At 37.2% G+C, this 23,153-nt stretch overlaps 1 protein-coding gene across 5 annotated transcripts in view; it reads right to left on the reverse strand.

The window, feature by feature from the left end:
• The window catches only part of Kcnj16 (potassium inwardly rectifying channel subfamily J member 16), a 66,232-nt gene extending 43,755 nt beyond the window's left edge, over positions 1 to 22,477 (reverse strand). Inside the window, exons 1-2 of one of the 5 annotated variants that reach the window (XM_004860558.4) lie at positions 22,254 to 22,362; positions 21,051 to 21,131 (exon numbers count right to left, since the gene is read on the reverse strand). The gene's annotated coding sequence lies outside the window, so the exon portion shown is untranslated. Of the gene's footprint in view, positions 1 to 20,940; positions 21,132 to 22,253 lie in introns of those variants that run through there. The other 4 variants (XM_087208564.1, XM_004860555.4, XM_004860557.4 and 1 more) reach the window with 4 other exon arrangements.
• Between the last annotated feature and the right edge of the window lie 676 nt (positions 22,478 to 23,153).

The following is a 23,153-nucleotide window of genomic DNA, read 5'->3' on the forward strand; positions in this document are numbered from 1 at the left end:
ATTGCCACCTTTGTGGATATGATCTAAAAAGAGGACAGAGTAAGATAAAAGGCAAAATATCAGATTGGAGCTAGCTCACAGGAAATCTGAACCAAGTTTCAACCAGTTCCAACCATTTTACCAGTTTTCCAAAATTCTTGTCACACTTGCTACTCAGTGGCTCTAAAGGATTTTTTTTTGTTTGGACAGGGCCAATTAGCCATATAATTGTTTCTGTGTAAGGCTGTGCAAATGAAAACAGGCAGGGCTTATTTATTCACAGCTTGGGGTAGCAATGGAAGTAGAGACCACTACTTTCATATGGCAGAGACTCAAAGGCAGGAAGTGTAGTGGGACAGCTTTGCAGTGGGAAAAAAGGAGCTCCTCAGGAATTCTCTGACCGGAAGCTGTCCTGGAAAGCTGGAGTTGGGTTAACTAGAAGCAGGGTATCCTACGTGGTTGTTTGGGGGAGCATGATTTCTCTCTGGTTGGTTCTGAGTTGGATCCAGGCAGTAAGATTTTGGGAAGCTAGTAGTCATTGACCACATTCTGACCATTTGGGGCACTTCCATTGTGGTTACACTTCCCAGGCTGTTTGCTGCAGAGGTTCTGGGTCAAAGTTGTACTGTTGTATACGATCTGGCCATTGTCTATTTCTCTATTCAGCCTCTTGAGTTAAACAGCAAAATACAATGCTGAATGAAGTATAGGACAGTAACTTCACACAAATATACTTCTTGAATCTGTAGTCTTCATACCAATAAGTACAAATTCAGTTATTTGTGAATAAAACTTAGAGCTAAAAAATTAAATTAAATTATTCAGAGAGTTCCATGTTAAGATGAGTCAAAAATATATATATATATTTTAATTTTTATTTTTCAGGGACCCTTAGTTTTTTTTAGAAATCTGAAGTTCTATTCATCAATATATTAAAGCTTGACTGATTTAATTATAATGGGATTATTCTGATCTTCAGTAACTTGTTGCCAGAAGTACTGGATGATGCTGGTTTTCTGTGGACAGAATCTATAGCCCTAAAATAAGAACCTATAGAACAGGCTGGGGATGCAGGAAGAAGAAGGAGGAGGAGGAGGAGGAGGAGGAAGAGGAGGAGGAAGAGGAGGAGGAAGAGGAGAAGGAGAGGAGGAGGAGAAACAGGAAGAGGAAGAAGAAGAAGAAGAAGAAGAAGAAGAAGAAGAAGAAGAAGAAGAAGAAGAACAACAACAACAACAACAACAACAACAACAACAACAACAATGGCTCCAGCCATGTTCCAGGAATGGAAGCCATATCAAGTCAGATGGACCATGTCTTCAAAATGTGGCTTGCTTACATTATGTGTGCTTTCAAGTGTGACTCTGTTACTGTCCAAAATTGTTTTAAACCTGTGAGAGCTAATAGTACAATAAATGGCATCCTTTCTAAATCTACTCACTCAAATTTGTTTTGACCCCCAAAAGTTAGGTAAATATATTTTATCATCCATCCACCTTTTCTAATGAATAAATAGGTGCAATAGATGGTAGTGTTACAATCTAGATGTGTTCCTGTATAAACAATATTTTCTTTTACTAGTTATTAGCTCCTCCACTTCTGTGAAATTTCTGACAATTTTTCAAATTTACAGATGCGACACTGACTAATCAATAGTCTTATCAGCATATTGATGCTTTCTCTCATATAAAGATTCCATTGATAGTCTCCCCTTTCCAACCTCCCCCAAGATTAACTGATTGAAAATATTACTACTGCTGCCATGAGAATAAGGACCAAAAGATAGCTTTGGCCAAAGTAGTGAGTCAGTTATTCCATGCAGATGTTCCTTGATGGTTACTTTTATTTTCATTTTGATTTTTTCCAAAGCCTTAAGTAAATGCAAATGTTAGTATTGTTATTTCTCTTTAGGGTGGAAAGTCTGGAAAATATAGAGGAAGCTTAGGAACACAAGTCTGTCTGGGGAATAAAAGAAGTTATGGATGAAAATCTGAGTCATGAGCTTTTACGTCAAAACCCAAATCCCAATTTTCTCTTGTTTATAAGATAACTTTTTTCATAATACTTCATGTCTCCCACCTTTCCCCATCCATGGTTAACTGTTCTTTTTACTTCTCCTTTTATTTGATCTTTCCCTTCCTCTTTGTGGAATGTGTCCTACGTTGTTTATTGTCAATACAAATATAGCTTACTGACACCTAACCAAATCCCACTAGTTATGACAAGTTATAGAACTGTCTGTGATACCTCTTCAAAAGAATGTATGATTCAAATACTATGTAGAAAAGTAAGTGCTTTTTCTAGTATTATCTTAATATATGACAACAGCAGAAATAAACTAAAAGCACAATAAAATAATTCATTAGAAAATGTTGTGGCTTGTGTCTAGATGTGTCCCCAAAGGTTCATGCAGTCTTTGTCAAAGGTAGCTACATCTGGAATGTGTGATGCTAGGATTAAGAGTGTGTGATTACTAAACCACTATTACGTGAGTGATTGGTTTGGCAATGCCAGTGATAGTCTGAATAAGGTGAATGGGGCAGAAAGACACTGTTAAGGGCCTTTGCTACTTTTCCCACCGTGTGGGTGTCATGAACTATTTCTCCTCTGCAATGCCTCTCCGCCATGTGCCACTCCACCTGGGAGCCAGCTGATTATGGACTGAAACCTCTACAAACTGTGAGCTGAATAAACCCCTTCCCCTTTAACTTTAAGTGTCAAATATTTTGTCTCAACAACGAGAGATAAGTAACTAAGACAGAAAATGAAAACAAAGTTATCCTTCATTTCTCTGCTTTTTCCACTTTTTTCTGAGGAAACCATGGAGTTTCTCATTTCTTTGCCATCAGCATCTATTATGGGTAGAATTGGATCCCCCAAAAGATATTAAGTCCTAATTCCTAGGATGCAGGAATATGACATTAATTGGAAGTAGTGAATGCAGATGGAATCAAGTAGAGATGAAGTCATTAGAATAGCCCCCAATCCAACAAATATTATTAGAAGAGGGAAATCTAGACATAGACACACAGAAAAGAATGGAGGCCATGAGAAAAATGGAGGTAGAGTTTGGATTGTTTCTGTCACAAGTCAAAAATTAAAATAAGATAAAATAAAATAAAAATGTCCAGTGCCACCAGAAACTAAAAGAGAGGTAAGGAAACTGTCTCCCTTAGAGGTTTCAAAGGGAGCATGGCCCTCTGCCAACACCTTGATCCATATTTTCAGTGTTCTGAACTGTCAGAAAATAAATTTCTGTTGTTTTAAGTCACCCAGGTCGCAGTATTTTGGTAAGGCAGCCTTAGGAAACTAATTTAACCTCCATAGCTGGATTTCAAAGGTTATTTTACATCTTTTAGATTTTCTTCCCTCTCTTCCTTTCTGAGGAATTTTTCTTTACTACTTTTCAATTTTTGCAAGTTGATGGATGTGATAGTTAATTTTTGTTTCAGCTGGATGGGGCTAACAGATGCTTGACTAGTAAAATATTTCTGGGAGTATATGTGAGGGTGATTGTAGAGGATATCAGCATTTGAATCAGTAGATTGAGTAAAGAAGATCATCCTCATCAATCTGAGTGGGCATCATAAAATGGGCTGAAGGTCCAGGTAGTGCCAAAAAAATGAAGCAAGAGGGCTAGGGGCTTAGCTCAGTGGCACCGCACCGCCTTGCAAGTGCAAGATCCTGAGTTTGATCCCCTGGACCAAAAAAAAAAAAAAAAAGAGCAAGGTAAAATAACTGTATTCCAACTCCTCTGGCCTTCAAACATCAGAGCTCCAGGCTCTCAGATCTTCAGACACAGTCTGAAAGTTATAACTTTGGCTTCCCTGGTTCTCAAGCCTTTGGAAACAGATTGAACTATGCCACTGGCTTTCCTGGTTCTCTAGCTAAAGATGGCACATTATGGGACTTCCATAAGTCTATCAGCCAATTCCTAATAAATATCTCCTAGCTATCTGTCTATCTGTCTATAAATCCATCACTTTGGTTTTGTTTCTCTGGAAATTTTAATGAATGCAATAAACTAGTATTTCAATGATTTCCAACTGTAAAACCAACTGCCTGATGACATAATCCATACACTCCGTCTGTTTTCTAGAAATCCCCTTATACCCCTGAAGCTTACTCACTTAGGTTGCCACATATCCCTTATTGAAAAGTCACAGAAAATTTAAAGTGTTGCTCATTGAAATCCCATAGTTTCTAAGATCCCTAGGTGCATACTTCCTAGAAGATATGTCTGAAAATATAGTCTATTTCAGAATATACAGGATAAAGACAGCAGGTACAGTTGAAAGATGTTATTTTGATCCTAAATGGAAACTTAAGACTCAAAAAATGATAAAATAAAAAGAAAAATTCACGGCTTGCTATGGCTCATCTCAATATGCTTTCAAACAGGTATTTTATTTATAATGCAGAACAAATTTCAGACATGTGGGTGTTGTGTAATATTTGTTTCCTTGGCCTATGAAATGGAGGTCAGCTTATGCAGTGGAAGTAATCAACCCTCCCACCTACCCAAAATTATCACTCTCACCCAGACTGCCTTAGTACGTCACATATTAACATGCATTCCTATAGACTGATGTAGCCAAAACTCTCAACCTAAATGTAAATAAAGCATAGCAGCCTGAAGACATTTAATAAATCTTTGCCTGGGCAATAGCATGATACTGAAGGCTTACCGAAAATTAGATCTTGCAACCAGTAGAATAGGTAAAATAAAAACATCAGAAAAATTTTGTGTGTGTTTGTGTCTGTGTGTGTATGCACACATGTATTGGAGGACAGGGTGAATGTTAAAAAGAATGAGGAATCAAAATAAATACTTCATATGTTTAACTTACTTGTAGCACATCCTACTGAGGAACAAATGTATATTTTACTCCTAAGGCTAATATTTATTCTCCTCTTTAACCTACCCTCAAATGAGTGTTCCTCTGCCTAAAATGTTCAAGGGGAGTAATTGGGTTTTAGCAAAGTTATGATTTATAACATATAATCCTAGCTCACAACAGGTTAGTAAGATATTTAAAAGACAAGATTAAAACAGGATCATTGAGTGGTTTTTATTTCATTTTTAATATTTCCCTTAACAGATCTTTCTGAAACAAATCACATCCTCTGGTGTCTTGTTGGTACTTGAGATAGTTTTTTTAAGTTATATCAAAAAATGTTGAAGTGCTTTTCAGTTTTGTTTTGGTTGAGTTCTACTGTATTTGAATATTATTATAGGTTTTTTTCTCTTGCATTGTTCTTCTTTGAATGGTTTTAATTTCTTATGTGTGTGTGTGTTTAATAATAAAGTTATTTTTAAATTTAAAAAAATGTTTCCCTTAACAGTCAGTGGGTGGGACAGGGCACAGATGATAGTGTAACGAACAGGAATAGAAGGAAGGCACACTCCATGTTGACTTCCTTCAGCTAGAAAGAAATCATGTAAAATACGAATTTGGCTATAACTTTGAAGGACAAGCTTAGATGGCAAAGATGAGGACTCACATTATCCAAGTGAGAGAAAAGAGCAAGGATTTTTGTAAAATGAGAAAGGTAGAGTCATGGAAGAGAAATAATGGCAAAGAAGGTCGAAATATTCAGTTAAACCCAAACAGGAAAAACTTTTTACTTGGCTGCCTAAGGACTTTGCATTTTTAAAATAGTCACTCATTCCCTAAAGAATATTTCTGAGAATGTGAAATATTATATTTCCAATAATTGAGCTAAAAACAAAACAAGACACGGACATTTTGCAGATGCTCTAACGCATGTAGGAAAAATATGCAATATTTAATATATCTATAGTCACCTGGGTAGATAAATCATAGAACACTGAAGAAAAACAATGCAGCTGGTAATTCAAAAGAAAGGCTATGGGCTTTAAATGGCTAGCATATGAACACACTAAATGTACCCAGTAAACTGGCAACATATCTGTAAGTGAGGCTGTGTGCCTGAATAAAGTCCATAATTAAGGCCAGTAAAGAAAAGAAATGAGAAAGAGGCAACACTTAAGGTTTAAGTGTTTTCATTGTCACTTTCATTGACAGTTACCCAAATAATGTATGCAATTTTATACAGCCAATGTGTAGCAAGGATGTTCTGTTTTCTGCTCTGAAAGTTTCTGAGATGGTGAACAATGTTTTCAGTTAGAGTTTTCCCCTTCTCACAGAGCTTTGAAACCTGTAGAATTTTCTTTAAAGGAGAAAAGGAAAAAACCCAGAACAATTACCCCATACAACTATAAAAATCACTGTCATTGACTTTTCTCCTACTACCCTATGGACAGAAGCAGAAACAGCAGGTTCTGCCCAGGTCTTATTTTACCAGCACAAATATTTTGGCAGGAAGATAAGTAAGTGATTAAATCTGAAGTAGAGTCTAAAAAATAAATGCTTCAGCAAATGACTGAACAGCATTCTTCAGGTGCAGTAAGACAGCTGAGGCTGGGCAGAAGTGGATTCTACCAGTTCCTTTGTCAAGCTCTCCTCCCTTAAAGTGTTCCTGCTGAATTTAGGGCTGGCTCTAGGGTGAGAGAAATAGCTATTTCAACCATGATCAAGTGTCAGAGCTATCACCTTCTGCCTCTTTCTTGAGTGTAGCACAAGTAGAGATTCTAAACAAAGTTAGTGAGAGCTGTGTGGTCACTGTAAATATTGGAGTAACTAGCTTTTAATCTTTTTATCTACATATAGATTTGATAAACACATTGGAAAATGTTACAAGTGATTTTGACCCTAGTTTATGGCTAAATATTTTCCCTCCTTCCTGGAGAGTTAAGCTCATTTAACAGTGTGCCCTGGGGCTGTACACCGGGACAACTAAGGAACCTTGTAGTTTTGGGTAGTTTTACATTTCTGGAACTTAGTATGCTGTTTTTCTCACTGTCTTCCCTAAGTCAGGAATCTCACTTTGGGAAACTATTAATACATAATTTTTAAATGAGGGGAGGTGGGGATTGGGTGTTGCTTCTCTTCCAATCTCAGGAATCAGAGCACCCTCAGAGTCAAACAAAAGCATGCACACTACTGTTCTCTTTGCTAGTAGTTACAACTAGTATATAAATTATACAAGGTATGTACTTTTAATATACATACTCTTAATGCAGTCTAAAAACAAAAACTTAGGTGGCTAATTGATGTACCTTAAGCCCTTCAATTCCTATTATAGAAAATTTCCCAAAATAGAGCTTCGTAAGTGAGAATAGGGTGACCCTGGCACACAGTTGGTATTTAACAGCTGCTCTCTGCCTGAAAGCCTTTGCAGGTACAGGAAGAAGACAAAAAAGTCAGAGGAGGAATTGGTTTGATTTGCTTGTTTATACCTCCATACTCCACCTAGCAACATGACCAAAGCAGCCGGTTACAGAATGAGAAAAGAGGAAAAAGAAAGAAAGAGAGAGAGGGAGGGAGAGACAGAGAGATAGAGAGAGAAAAATTTTATATGCTTTGGTAGAAAAAAGACTGAAAAAATTCCATTGAGTTTTTATGTGGAGTTTATGGATGTGTTAAACCAGGTCTTTTTAAATGACTGAGACATATTTAGGTGTATAAATTTGAAGTGATGGGACTAAAATTGAGCATTTGCCAAAACTATTTTAAAACAATGACCAGAATCACATAAATAAATAGTAAATAAGATAATGGTGGTGTAGAAATAGGTTATATACCACATCCACTCTTCTTTTTTTCTCCAAAACTTCCTAGATAGAAAAAAGAAATCACTTGCCTTCATTTGCCCCTCTCCTCCAATGGCAGCTGCTAATTACGTCACATATTGCTGGTGTGCCCTTAAATTACCCACAGGTTAGGACTAGCCATCTCTCCCAGACTCAGAAATAGTGCTACATCCAAGAAAAGTGACCATTTTGCTTTGCTTCCTCTAGGGGTCAAATGGAAAGAATGATTTTGAATTAAACCTTGCAGTAAATTTCCATCCCAAGAGGATGTTACCATTTCTGAAGTGGCTGCTACATGTTGCTTTATATTCATCATCCCAATCCTAAGAGCTCTGTATAGTGGCCATCACTCACCTCTCTTGCCAAAAAAAGCAGAAGTTATACAGCGGTAAAGTGCCTTACTCTACACCACTGGCTTTGAAATGCAAACGAACAACAGAATTGCCTGGAGGAGTTGTTTACATAGATGTACTGAACTCCATCCACAGAATTGCTGATCCACTAGGTGGGAGATTAAGAGTGCATTTCTCTCAAGGCCTTGGGAGATACGATGCTCCTAGTCCAGCCCACACATGGAGAACCACTAACGTAAATCATATAGCTAATAAATAGCAGGGCCCAGATTAAAACCAGGTCAGTTTGAATCTAAAGCGTGCATTGTTGCCACATAGAGAAACCACCTGTAATCCCTATAAGATTTCTCTACTGCAGAAGTAGACAAAGAAAGAAATCACTAAGGTAGTTGGATAGAATGAAAGATACCTGCGTGCTGGTTAAAGCCTAGAGCTGAAGTCCCCCTCTCTGTCACATATAAGCTTGTCACCAACTTTACCTCATCCTTGCTATTTTCCTCACTGTAAAAAGGAGTCTACCACTACATATTCTCACTACTCTCTCAAAGTGGCTTTGAAGATAAAATGTGACAATCAATGTAAAAGAATTTTCTAAGCTTCAAAGTACCACCACAAGTGTTTGTTATTTTCGTCAAGAAATCAAATCAGTAAAGGTGAACAAAACAAGAGGAAGAAAGAATATGCCAGTGTGATCTGATTTTCAGTTTAGAAGCCGAGTTACGTAAAAGGAAATGTCAAACACAACAAAGAAGTTTATTAGAACCTTCAAATGTCCAGTCATCTTTAAAATGAATGCACTAATGAATGTTTTCAGGGTAAAGAAACAACCAAATTTTTCCAGTAATATTTGTCTTCAACTTAAAAGGTAAACATCCTATTTTTTCAAGAGGCATTCCTTGTAATAAACATTAAAAAATAATGAGCAATTATTTGAATGTAATTATGTTTTGAACAATAAAAATTTAATGTTAATTGCTTTCTCTCTTAGGAACTATAGTTTCCTTTTGTTCACAGGTGACTGAAAATATTTCACTTTAAGATTTTCTTTTGCTCACTGTTAACTTCTGTCTGATGTTCGTTTTGAAAAACATGTTTTTAAGTTTATTAGTAATAAATGTTGTGAACCAATGAAATACAGATTTGTCTTACTAGAAATACCAAATGATGCTTTAGGAGATTTATATAAAGTCACTGTTACTCTTCAGTAACTAATTGTGATATAAAAGTAAAAATTGTTTGCTTTACTTTCTCATGAAAATTCTCTTTGGAAATATTTCTATCTGAGGTTGTTTCTACTTTCTTATGATAAATTCTTTGTAAATATTTCCATATCAAGAGCAGTAATTTCTAGCCAACTAATATTAACACACTATTAATATTATCTTAGATTAATAAAGAAAAGGGTGTTATTATAAAATAAGAAGCCCTGGAAGACTATTGAACTCTACTTTTATCAATACTTTCCCCCGAAAGCAAACAGTGCCCTAGTTCAATATTTGATATACCGTATAAGTCAACAGACAACCATGTATCATTAGGACTAACAAGAAGGGTTGCATTGTTCCCTATCAATAAAATATTATTTCCCTTAGATTAAATGTTGTACTTGTTCAATGAAGTGAAACCCTCATTTGTTTGTATTGTTGAAAACGTGTTTCTGTTTATTAATACTTGATAAAAATAAGAAATTCCTGTGCTAGTACATCTGGAGTTCTGCCCATTAAACAAAGTTCAGATACCTTATTTTCTTTCCAATCGACTTTTTATTATGTAAACTTCCTAGTAGAGAAAAGGCAGTTTAATTGTTGGTGTGCAAAATAGAATACTGAAACATAGTAACTAATTAGAAGGGTTTTATAGTTTGGGGGTCTAGAATGTCCCCCACAAGTCTCATGTGTTCAGAAGAGGGCCACCGTGTATCTCAGTGGATTAATTTACACAGCTCAGTGTGCTGTTGGAGGGTGGGTGTGGTTGGAAGAGGAGAGTCATGTGGGCATGACCTAGAAGGGTCTATAACTCTCCCTGGCCCCTCCCTTCCCTCTCTGCTTTATGGCTGCTGTGACATGAGCAGTTTTCCTCTACCTGGGCCCTTCCACCGTGCAGTTTCTGCCTAGGAGCCAACCCACCATGTACTGAAATTGGGAGCCAAAATAAACCTCTCTTGCTTTAAATTGTGGGTGTCAGTGTTTTGTCCCAGTGACAAGAAAGTGACTGAGACAAGCATGAGTATCTTCCAGGCTTTTACTTTGGGTTAAATAGAAAGGCTTCTTTGTTGGTGGGTGTACAGTCCAAACTAGGTGTTTGTGTAACATAGCATCCCTAATAATGACACAGATATGAATGAATGATTAAGCGACCGAAACACATACACTTTAGAGAAAGACTGCCTGGTCCCAACCCAGCTCTGACACTCTCTCTAACAGCTGTAGGACTTTCAGATATTATATGGCTGCTCTGTGCCTCAGTTTCCCTATCTGTAATAAAGATAAGGAAAGGAAACTAAAGCCTAATTTGAAGATTAAACGATTAAAAATTTTAAACACTTACAGTGGGGCACAGCATGTGTTTTTTACCTTGGTTTTTGAAATAAAAATGAAAAATAAATTGCAAATAAAATTTCTGCTATAAACCAGCCCATGTTCCTTTGTTATTGGTAGGTGAAAGTTTCATAGTTTCTCCATATAGTTTCACATTGTTTATGGAAGATTCAAAAATATATACTTTTCATGACTTGGGTGACAGAACATTTAAAATGTGGAAGCAAACCATTCAAGGGCATGTTCAGGTCATATATTGTGACACTATCGTAATGATATCAATAATACATGGTGTCTTTGAATTTCTCAGAATCTAACCAATACACTAGCAGTGAGGGAAGAGAAATTGAGGCAGATTAAGGTTAAAAAAAGAGAGTCAAATTCAATCTAATCAAAAAGAAAGAAAAATCTATAGAGGATGGTGTCATAAGCAAGTTATTTTCATAATGTAGGTTTGGCATATTTTGAAGGTCTGTTTCCTATCTTTAAGCCTTTTAAAAATTAAAGGCCATAGAATTTGGCTACTGTTTTTTACCTTATTTTTGCAAGAGGAACAGGTAATATGAAAAGCGGACAGACACCATGGATAAATCATTGGTAGTTTAGAAATGTGGGCATCGGCATTGTTACTTGCAGGAAAGGATCAGGGTTAGTGGAGGGACCTGGTTGCTATCCATTCAGCACCACTGCTCCACAGAGAGAAATCAAAGACCAGGGAATCTCACAGAATCCAAACTTACTAAAATATCCAGAATGAATTCATTTCCCGCGTTCCACATAAATAAGTAGAGTCAATCTAGCATTCAAAAGCCAAAAGGGGAGTCTCAAAAGTCATTACAGTTTTAACACTTCTGAACCAAATGTATTAATCTCAAGCAATCCTTATTAAAAAGAGTCAATATAGGTCTAATACAGCACATGTCAGGATGAACTCCAACACTGCTACCACTCAGTGGAACTCTGCTATCACTCCTTGGTGGTAGGGACTATGTGTCAATCATGCTTTGTCTTCTGACTTGGGGTGTCAGCAGTGGTATGTTTGGATCGCATCAGTTTAGCTAAAAGCAGGATTACATGCCCAAGAATTCCATTCTCATCATAGTTCAAAGTTACCATGAGCCATGAGAGACACTGTGCATGACTTATGTGAGGGAAGGGAACCAACACCCATATTCTTTCTGCATCAGACCATTGCCTGGGGACATATGGTGCTATGGCAACCAGAAGATTGTCACTGATCTGCTAATACATGTTGTTGGTGTGGCATCAGCAGGTGTGCTGCTGGTTCCTCTCACTCTTCCTTTTTTTCTGCAGTACCAGGGATTGAACCCAAGGGCTATCCACTGAGCTACATCCACCGATCTTTTAACATCTTCTTACAGTTTTCATTTTGAGACAAGATCTCAGTAAGCTGGTAATATGCTCAGGTTTGGCACAAACTGGCACATTCCTGCTTCAGCCTTCCTTCTGTTTCTGTGGCTCTAACTTCTGCAATACACTCGCATGATCAAGTCCAAGCCAGAAAACAACCTGGGCTCCATTTAATCTCAATGATGTCTAGTTAATTGAATAGGCTGTAATTTGTTGTCCTCCTCTATGTCACATCAACTGGTCCTTCCAACTTCAGCTTCCAGCACCAGATACAGAAAGAACAGGTTCACATAGGCTGTGTAACAAGTTGTGAAAAGTCAAATCCATATATATATGTAACTCCTCTGCTAGGGGTTCTATTTTAATCAAACACTGGTTGAGTGTATGAACTGTTCAGTGAAGGAAAGTATAAATGAACAAAGTAAATATCCCCATTGTAGTACATAAGGAAAGTGAAAACAGAGAATTACTTACTGTCAAATAATAACAAATGCATACTGACAAGAAGTTTGAAGACTTCTAATTTTTTTTTGGTATCAGGGATAGAACTTGGGACCTTGGGCTTGCGAGGCAGGTGGCAGAACCACTAAGCTAAATCCCTGGCCCTGAAGACTTCTAATTTTAAACCCAGTGTTCTTTCCCTTAAACCATGATGCCTCTTTTAGTCCATCTTACACATCCAACCAAGCCTTGGCAGGTGAATTCCTAATATTTTCTTTAGCACCCTATCTGGGTGTGAAAAGGTGCTCGCCACCTACTTCAAAAACAGAGTTAATATCCAAAATAGCTTAGGACAATAAAGCACAAAGAATGATCAACTTCAAAAGACAGACAAGCCCTGATAAACAATGATTATATTCTATTGTTAGAGTTAGTTCTAGTTCTTAAAACACCTACCTTGCAATTTTACGTGACTCCTTCATAAAATATGAAAACATCATGATTAATTAACTTCTCTGATCCCTTTTCTGTTCTCCCTGTTTCTTATTAATTTATCTTCCTTTCCCAGAATCAGTCACAAGTAAAAGTGAGACAATCTTAGAATTACAATCCCAAATGATGTGTGAGAGAGAGATGGACACTCTACTCCCCCAAGTTACCTACTGCCAGGTCATACTCAGCTCTACATTCCATTTTACCAATCTGCTTCCAGCCTCACATTAAGAATGCTATAATCTAGCCACACTGAACTTTTCACATTTTCCTAAACCTGTTAGCTTCTTCATGAACAGGCAGACATTTTTTTCCCTTCAAAGTAAATTGTCAGTATTGCTTCTACAAATCTTCATTTCTCAGGGTCTGGTGGTTTTTCTGCCAATGCCTTCATTTGTTGGACTCTCACTTTCTCTAAGGCAGGGAAATAATATATATTAATGTTTATGTGCCCACTGCCCAAAAGAATGAGTCAGTGCACATCCACTTAGCAAAAAGGAGATGCCACTTGTGAAACCAATGTGTAAAAAACAACATTCTGGGAGCGGAAATTTAGCTCACTGATGCTGCCGCCTGCCTCGCAAGTGCAAGGTTCTGAGTTCAATCCCCAGTACCAAAAAAAAAAAAAAAGAAAAGACAACTTTCTGCTTCTTAATGGCAAGATGGGTACTGAATGCTATTATTTTGATCTCTAATAGAACCAGGTTTGTAATATTCTAATCATGATATAGCAACTATTAGTTTATGCATGATTAATATAGACACTTATTTTATGCACACACACAAACACATAAGATTGAACAAGTAATTTGAACCTCAATTAATTTGGACCTAATTTGGTCCAGAACACAATTTTGGACCTCTCCTTCTCATGTACTAGTTCTCTTCACTCGGTATTTGTGTGCTTTTGTTTGTCAAGCTACCCTAAAGGGCCACAACAAAATTCTATGTGCACCTGGAGAAATATTGTCATTGTTCACATCAGCAAATAACAAGAATGAGATGATACAGTTGCACAGCAGGAGCACACAAAAACTCTTTGTTCTATAGTAACACAACACAGGGAAATAGTACCCTGATTTCCATTGCATTTACTGGGAGTGTAAAACTCACTGTATTTTTCTTATTTGGTCTTGTTTGGGTCTGTTCACTTATAATTTTACTGTGCTCATTTTCGTTTTACCGAATGCTTCTTTAGCATTTAAGCTCTTGGTGCAAATAGTGTAATCTTATTTTTAACTCAATATTGTTATCTAATACAATTAAATAAATTTTAGTCATGAGGAAGTGAAACCACCTCCTATTCTCATAAAGCCTACATTTAAATATGAGGAACTAATTAAATCTTGCATAATTTGTTCAAATTAACCACACTAATCTCTCCACCCAGAAGTTGGTTCAATTCTGACCCAGACAAAAGGCTAACTAAACATATAAATGGAGCAGGCTTTTTGATGTGAAAATCCTGATGTATAACTCATAGTCTCTAATATTCTGGCATCTTCTCAAATTTTAGTTGTAAGTCTATGAAAGATTTTACTGCACCATCTATAACTAGAACTCAGTAATACAATATAAGAGCAATAAAAGTTTGATTAACTACCTAATTTGCCCAGGAGGGATGACTATTCATGCCTTTTGGGTACTAGGCAGTGAGAACTATTAACCTCTTGTACAAGGAACCAATGTGTTGTACTGCTTTGGATAGTAAAATCTTGAATCAGAAATCTACTGAAAAATTTGTGTGGACCAGCCATTAGGCCAGGTGTCTTGTTTTGTGAGATTACTTTGGATTATTTCCCCAAAGTACAGACAGAATGTCTTGAATTACCCATTGTTTAGACCAGTCTCATATGAGACCAGAAAAGCACATAGTTGTGAAAAGACTGGCCAAATTTGTGGGTGAGTAGATATTTTTCTGGGGCAGATCCAACTAACTAATAAAGTAGTAACAAAAACCAAGAATCATGTCTTGTAAAACCATTCTGCAATAATGCTTCTCAGAATTTTCCATTAAAGAAAAGAAACTTAATAAAACAGACAAGAAGTGTGTACTTTATTTTTATTCCTACCCCAAATCTTGGGGAATTTCAGGGTCTAACAAAGGACTGGACCTAAACTCAAAATATTTCACAGTCTTATGACTTTCCCTTGAATGTAGTTTGGTCTTAAATTTTGTTATACATACTCAAACATTCATTACAAAGATAATTATTTAAACTGATTATCAATTAACTTACTTGATTTTCTTCACCCCATCCAAATCATTGAGTTAAATGAATGCTTCTAAATGATATGTGTTTATCCTGTGATTTCTAAGAGCTCCTCATATGCTATTACCACAGTGGATACAGTTATTCATTGGTAGGAATCATACACATAAAAAATAAACTAAATAAAAATAAAGGAGAGGGTGGTATGAAAATAAAATATGTGCTATAGATAGTGAGCTTGATAGAAGTGGATGAAGTGCCATTAGAAGCTATGCTATAGCTGTCTTTTAACGTAATTTGTTCTTCACCTCAATTAAAATAAGTATTTTTCTTTGATCAAGTTACATTATTGAAAATTTGTAGCACTGAACATACTGTATTAAATTAATAGAAGCCTTGGGCTGGGGATTTTTCTCAGTGGCACTGCACCTGCCTCTCAAGCACAATCTCCTGAGTTCAATTCCTGGTACTGAAAAAAAATTAATAGAATTCTCTATGTGCAAATGATGGTGTTTTTAGGAAGATTCATTTTATTGAGTTTAAATACATTGCAAAATCATAATATCTTCTTTTTTTTCTGTACCAGGGATCGAACTCAGGACCTTGTACTTCCCAAATAGGCCAAGGAGCTACTAAGCTAAATCCCCGGCCCTATAATGTCTTTTTCCAAAGCAGAAGCTTCACGCTAGACTTGGTGGCCCATACCTATAATTCTAGGACTCTGGGAAGCTAAAGCAGAAGGACGGCAAATTTGAGCTCAGCTTGGGCAACTTAATGAGATGCTATCTTAAAATAAAATTAAAAATTTTTAAAGGCTGGGTATATAGCTCAGTGCAAAGGCCCTTGATTCAAGGGCCAGTTCTGCAAATGAAAGACAGACAAAAAACATTGGAAGGAAGGAAGTAAATGAAGGAAGAAAGAAAAAAGAGAGAAAGAAGGAAAGAAGGAAAGACAGAAAAAAGAAAGAAAGACAGAAAAAAGAAAGAAAGAGAAAGAAAGAAAGAAAGAAAGAAAAAGAAAGAAAAAGAGAAAGAAAGCAAACAAAGAGAGAAAGAAAGGAACTGAAGATTCAAATCTATTATATCTCATAACTGCATGGGAAAATACAGACAGGTGAAAATGCCCTGTTTTCCTGAGATGTTTAATTTTGCGTATCACCTTGGCTAGGCTGTGGTGTCCAGTTGCTACTCAAACACCAGTCCTGATATTCTTATGAGGAGGTTGTTGGTAGACTTGTTCTCCATAATGTGGGTAGTCCTCCCCCAAGTCTTTGAAGGGCTCAAGAGCTAGGATGAGGCTCCCTGAAGAACCAGCAGCAATTCTCCCTTAACACTAAGACTGAGAAATCCTGCTTAAGTTTTCTGTCTGCTGGCCTGTCCTGTAAAGTCAGATTCGAGGCTGCAAGATCAGCTCTTACTGAAATGTCTATACTGCTAGCCTGCCTTACAGAATTCTGACTTGCCAGTCCCATAGCCATGTAAACTAGTTTACCCTTTCTCTCTTGTCTTTGTCCTCCTCCTCCCCTCCCCTGCCCCTCCACTTCCTCTTTCTTCTTTTCCTCTTTTTATATACCCTGTTACTTCTATTTCTCTAGAGAACTTTGATTAATTCAGTTATCAAACTATAGGGGGAAATAAACAAAAATTGTGCTCTTACAATCAGAGAACTGTGGGAGTGATTTACTGGCAATGAAAAATCTTGTAATAGAGTTCAGAGTGAAAATAGTATTTCAGCGTATGAAAGTTTTAAATTCTAAAAATATACTGAGGACCACACCAACATGCCAAACCTTGGTTATCATCATATTACTTTCCTGGAAGAGAAGTTCAACTTGTCATTGTACGAATCATACTTTTTGTTATCCTGGTACTAGATAATTGCATCACCTTAATTATTAACAGATCTGCCTTCTTCTGCCAGATTCATGGAAGGAACCAAGTCTTTATTATCTTGGTACCCAAATTATCTAGTATAGTGAGATTCAGTAAAGGATTACTGATTGCATGGGACTGTGGCTTTGATTTAAAATCAGATCCAATGAAAACTTAAAATTTGCCTGAATGATATGCTTTTTTCTTTGAGTATACTAGAACAGATGTTTACCTTTTAAAAAACTGAAAGCTTAATTTGAATTTAAAAGAAGAAAAAATCTTGTGGAATGTATTCTAACGCCATGTGATTATTTGGAAGTCTTTAAAATTATACTCATATAAGTAAAACGAAATTAGGAGTGAGGTGATATTTCTGTAATATGTTAAGGTAAAAATCACCCCTACAGAGAGCCGTTGGGTAAATATAATTTGGGGCTGTTTCTTACACTGATTGACTTTTTCATTTTTATTTGCACCTATAGACAGTCTCAAAACTGTTTTTGCAACAGAGTGAATGAATGTGAATGCGAATCCAAGGTAGCTGGAAAATGATGTTTAACAGTGAAATGCTTGCATTAAAATGCTGTATATTTGGCATCTGAATCATCAACTTTAGAATAAGAAATCCTGAAGAAAGAAAAGGAAAAATTTGATCCTATTTTTTCCACTTGAAAGCAACTATTTTGAACAGAGTGGCATCGATACAAAGCCCAATGTACACAGAATCTAAGGGATGATAATAGAAAGAATTCTCAGTCAGGTGCAGTGGTACATGTCTGTAGTCCCAGAACTCTGGAAGGCTGAGGCAGATTGGAAATTGGAGCCCAGCTTGGGCAACTTAGCAACTTGATGGGACCCTGTGTCAAAATAAAAAATTTAAAAAGAGCTGAGAGTGCAGCTCAGGATGAAGCTCTTGTGTTTAATCTCTAGTAAGAGGAGAGAGAGGGAGAGAGAGAGAGGGAGAGAGGGAGAGGGAGGGGGGAGAGGGAGGGAGGGAGAGAGAGAGAGAGAGAAGTTTTCAGAGCCCTGGCCATCTAAGCAAGAAGAATGCCACTGTCTCTGCACAGGAATCCTTCATACAGTGCATTTCAGGGTATAAACAAACCACTTATTTGCTGAAGGTGGGTGCCTGGCCCTAGAAACTAAAACCACCTATTTAAGCTTATTTTAACTTCAATAGACATCTCAGAAGGACTATTTCCTTGGATGTCTTATCAACTATTAACTATGTTGCTAATATATGAGAAAGGAACACACCCTGGTTTGGGAGAGGTATTTGGAGAAAGTCTTCTGTTTACTGCTCAGGCAATCTACCTTTACTTTGCAGTTGTCTGTGGGGAACATTTGGGAAGAGGCAGACAGGACCCAGTATCTGGGTTGAAGAGATGTGTGTGTCGAGACAAGGTTCATGGTGGTGACCATGTCGTCATCCTCTACAGAGTCTTGTTGTTCAGGCTCCTTTCACTTACCCCACTGGGCAAGCTACAGGAGCTAAGTCTTCATTTGTTGTAATGTGTGTTATAATTTGCCTCATTCTTGCTTCTGAATTTTGCCCCTTCATATCACCTGTCCGTCACCCACAGTACTCTTTCTTGTGCTCTCTACCTACTGAAATCAACATCTAGCATCTCAAGAATCTCTGACACACACACCTGGCATAATCTTCTCCATCTTGTAAGATAGCATGGCGCATCCATATGAATTCACCCACTGGGACTCTGACTCTTCAGTTTTGCACCAGCCACACTGGACTCCTTGCTTCTTCTTGAACACGCCCATGTCAAAGCTGTTTCATCAACTAGAGCTGTTCTTCTCTGTGGGTCCACCTTGCCAACCTGCTCATCACCTCCAGGTCTTCACTCATATGTCACCCTTCTTAGTGAAGCTTTCTTTGACAATATGACTTACAATGCCAACTTGTGGTAGGCAGCTTTGAAGATGGTGCCCAGTAATCCCTGTCTCCTGCTATTCACAGTCTTGTGTATTCCTTTCCCATTGAGTGTGATCTCCACTGACTCCCTTTTAATTAAAAGAATATTGTCAATATCGCCTCATTGTCAAAATGAGAGATCTCACATTAAGATTAGAGTAGTAAAGGACTTTGGCTCTGTCCCACCTCTCACTTGCTATCATAGAACCCAGCCTCTATGTTGTAGTTGTTTGAGGAGTGGCTTATTTGGCAAGGAGGTGGGGAAAGAGCTCTAGATAACAACCAGTGGAGAGCAGAGACACCCATCCAATTGCCCAAGAAGGAGCCATATCCTGCCTAATAACAAGTAAGAGGCCAGAAGGTGATCCCCCATCCAGAACCCAGGTGAAGCTAGAGACACCCACAGGCCCTGGGAACACTTCAATGGCAGCATGGAAGAGACTTTGACCCAAATGACCCAGATAAACCTGGATCCTGACCCACAAAAATGTGACAAAAAATGTTTTCTCTTCCAAGTCGCTGTTTTAAAATCATTCATCACACAGCAATGGATAACCAATCCAACTTTATCACTCTCCTGTCTCTTTCCACACAGTCCTTCCCCCTATTCTGTTTTTGTTTCTATTATTTGTTAACATTTGACATGCACTTTATTTTCTAACAGTAAACTTCTACTAAAATAGAAGACTCATAAAAGAAGGACTTCTTTCATGTTTTTCTTTTCTTTAGCATATCCTTGATATCTGTTCAATGCCTGGCACAAAGTAGACAATTTATAAGTATTTGCTCAATACATGAAATAGTATATTAGTCTAGGACAAATAATCTCATATTCCTCCTTCACTAGCTAAAAATTCCTCCAGAAAATAGTTTCATTGTAATAGACAACATACCACCAAGCTCTCTGGCTTTAAATACTTTTTGTCATTTAATAAATATTTTCTGAGAGAAGCAATCCATGAATAAATTAGTGAAAAATATGTGTTGTTAAGTGCAGTACCAACCAAATCAGGGAATGGTCCAGATAATCCACTCTCTTGATTTCAGGATCTTATAGTGATAAAGAACTTGGAAGTTCTATAATAAAAAAAATCAAAATGCCAGAGTTTCTGTTTACATAAGCAAAAAGTAGGTATTGCTCTTCATAATAGTAATAGTAACAACAATAACCTATTCGTTTCTCATTATTTTAGAAGCAGTACTAATGGACAAGCATAAAATCTCAATTCTGAAAAAATCACTTCTATTATGTGATATAATTGTTTATGTATACGCTTCGAAACAAAAAGACTGGTGGCAGTTGTATGGCACCTTAATGAAATGAATCAGGGTGGATTCTTGAGGCTTCGCCTTTGACTATGTTGACTGATCAAGTTTCCTACAATGTTGAAACAAATATCTGGAGAAAGCTTTGACGATACATCCAAGGGACAGAGGATTGGGGGTCCAACTGCATTCCCTGCATAAGGAGAGCAACAAGAGGTCTTTGTGGAGCCCTTCCTCTTTGCACTTTGTGTCAATATATTTCTGCTCAGGATCTGTGTATTAGAGTTCTGGTGTTGGTGGCAGTGGGAAGCAAACATGTGCATTCTGAAATTCAGCCAAAACTGAGCTTGAATTTTAGAGAAGTTATATGACCTTTTCTCAATTACACAGCCAGAAAGAGAACTTAAGCTTCATTTATAAAAACTTCTTTACAAAGAAGATTCAACAAATATAGAACTTAAGCATCCAGAACACAGCTAGCACTTGAATGCTTAAGCTCTTTAGAAATGCTTACAGTCCATGTGATGCCTGAAATAACAAAATTTCCTAAAATTAGATTTGAAGCCATATTTCCCTAGAACTAGGAAGTACCATGGAACACACTAGTATAAACTTCATACGGGACAAATCTGAACACTGTTCAAGTAATAAGCTCTACAATTTAAGAAGTAAAAAACATAGATTGTTTGGGTGCCCAATATTTACTTTAAAGGTCTTTTATATATCTATCACTTTTCCCTACAGTATACTTCTGCCAATTCCTAATTTTCAACTAATTTACATCCAAGTCTTAACTTATACTCACTACTCACCTACATAGAATGGAAGAAACATATTTTTTAATATCCTTGAAAATTCTTCTCTTCCAAGTCAAAATATTTATTTAGAAAAATGAACATAGCAGGTTGAAAGCCACTCCCACCTCAGTGTTTCAGTTTCAAATGTTGTTGTGGTCTTGTTTTGTATGAGACTAATGCTTCAGATGTACCACAATTTTCATATTCTAAAATTAAACAAGATTGCATTCATCAGTTACTCAAGGTCTCTCTCCTCTCTCCCCACATCCCACTGCTCTCTACTGATTTGAATTGAACTCTGGACTCTGTCCATTTTTAAACTTCTTTTTAGCTTAATTTCAGAAACTCCTTAAATACTTTCTATAAGGAACCATGAGAGATACTTTGTGCTATTTTATTGGTTAAAATCTAGCATAGAGAGAGGTTGGTCTACTTTTGCCACAGCACCTTAACACTGTTAATATATTCTTTTCTTTTTAGGAAGTTGTAAGGGTAAAATTGAGCAGAAATGCTATAGCTCTGTTTTCCTTAAGACCTTTCAGTCCACACAACTGGATAAGACTACAATGTACAAGATCAAAATTCATCTCTCTTATTTACCACTTAAAGCCACAATCAACAGAAACAATTTGATTGCATACGAGAGAATTCATTGTCTTCAGAGAGCTAAGATTTACAAGTCCATTACATTTCTGAATAAATTCCGCAGGACAAAAGTTCTTCTTTAAACAGAAAGTCTTTAGAGAAGCTAAGGGAAAAACAGCAGGAGAAAACTCCTTACTTCAATACATATTTAAAAAAGTCTCGAGAAATGGATGTTTTATTTTCTCTTATATTACTGCAGATGACTGTAAGAAAGAGTTAACTTATTTTTCTTTATGGGTATATAAATACATTTCAATGCTTGCAGTTATGTTCGTAAATGTAAATACACTCGTACACACAAATACACACATGCATACATATACACATATATGATCCAATATTCTGGTTTTGAAAGTGGTCATTGTATACTCCATATGCTATGAATATGACAAAGTCAGGTTGAGATATCTATGGATTTAACGGTACATAAAATCTGCTTAGTAGACCCTGTAAGCATCGTGAGACTTTTTGCCCAAAGCTTCAAAATAAATTAAGGAATATGACACCCTCTTTTATTCCTACATAAAGCACTTGGATAGAAAATTAAATTATTTTAATTACATTTAATTCAACATTGATGCTGAATTGCTGGACATAGAGGTTTCTCTGTTCCTCCACAGAGCCTAGCAAGAGCAAACCAGAGCAGGAATGACTGTGAATAGCAAAAACAGAGCAATACTTACCTTTACTCACTTTCCCCATAGAGAATCTATGAGCTGGGTGCTCTCAGCTGGGCAATGGCAAGAATGTTCTTTAGTTAATAATAAAGGAAAGAAAACCCCTGAACAACAAGAATCTGGGTTAACCATTGACACTGGTTTGTTCCTACAGTTCCACCCTGAGAATCTACATAGGTCACCCTGGCATCTCTTAAGCAGGACTTCGCCAGTCAGCTGAGACAGCAATGACCTCACTGGCTCTGCACTTTAGAAGGAGGTATACTGTGAAGGTCACTCAAGTGCATGCAGACTAAGTTTGCCCTTAGGGTAGAAAAGCGGAAGATTTCCTGGGCCAGAAGTATGCTCACCAATGCCAGTAAGTGACTCAGATATTTACAAACAGGATTGTTGGGAACCAAACTATGGAAACATTCATGCCCATTCGCAGACTTTATCTAACAAAGCAGAGACACCCTTTCACCAGAACTCTTTGTCTACTTGTTAGCAGGTGAGGGTTGGGCTTGCGTGCCAATGAAAACTGAGAAACTGCTCAGCTCCCATGCATTCCTTCCTCTCTTTAACATGGCTTTGATGAGTATTTAACCTGGGCAGGACAGTTGTTTAGCTGTGGTAAAGCAGAAAACAGCCTGGTGCTGGAAAGCTCTCCTTCCTCCAACATCAGGATGGGCGCTTGAGACTGAGATGCAAGGTAAATAAGATGCAGGCTGTGGTCCATGTCCTGAAGGTACAGTCCAACACTCTGATGGCTGTGGGCCCTAGTGGATTAAAAAACAAATGTTGAGTTGGTCACGTGGTCAGCCTAGCTTACCTGAAGGCAGAATGCTGAGTGATAAAGAAAGAGGTAGATTTATAATATGAGAGTCAAAAGCAAAATCCAGAAAACATGAAGGCAGCCAGGAGGAA

Source organism: Heterocephalus glaber, unplaced genomic scaffold, assembly GCF_053883595.1.
Source record: "Heterocephalus glaber isolate CG9 unplaced genomic scaffold, H.glaber_assembly_v1.0 deba00000937, whole genome shotgun sequence".
Taxonomy (NCBI): Eukaryota; Metazoa; Chordata; class Mammalia; order Rodentia; family Bathyergidae; genus Heterocephalus; species Heterocephalus glaber.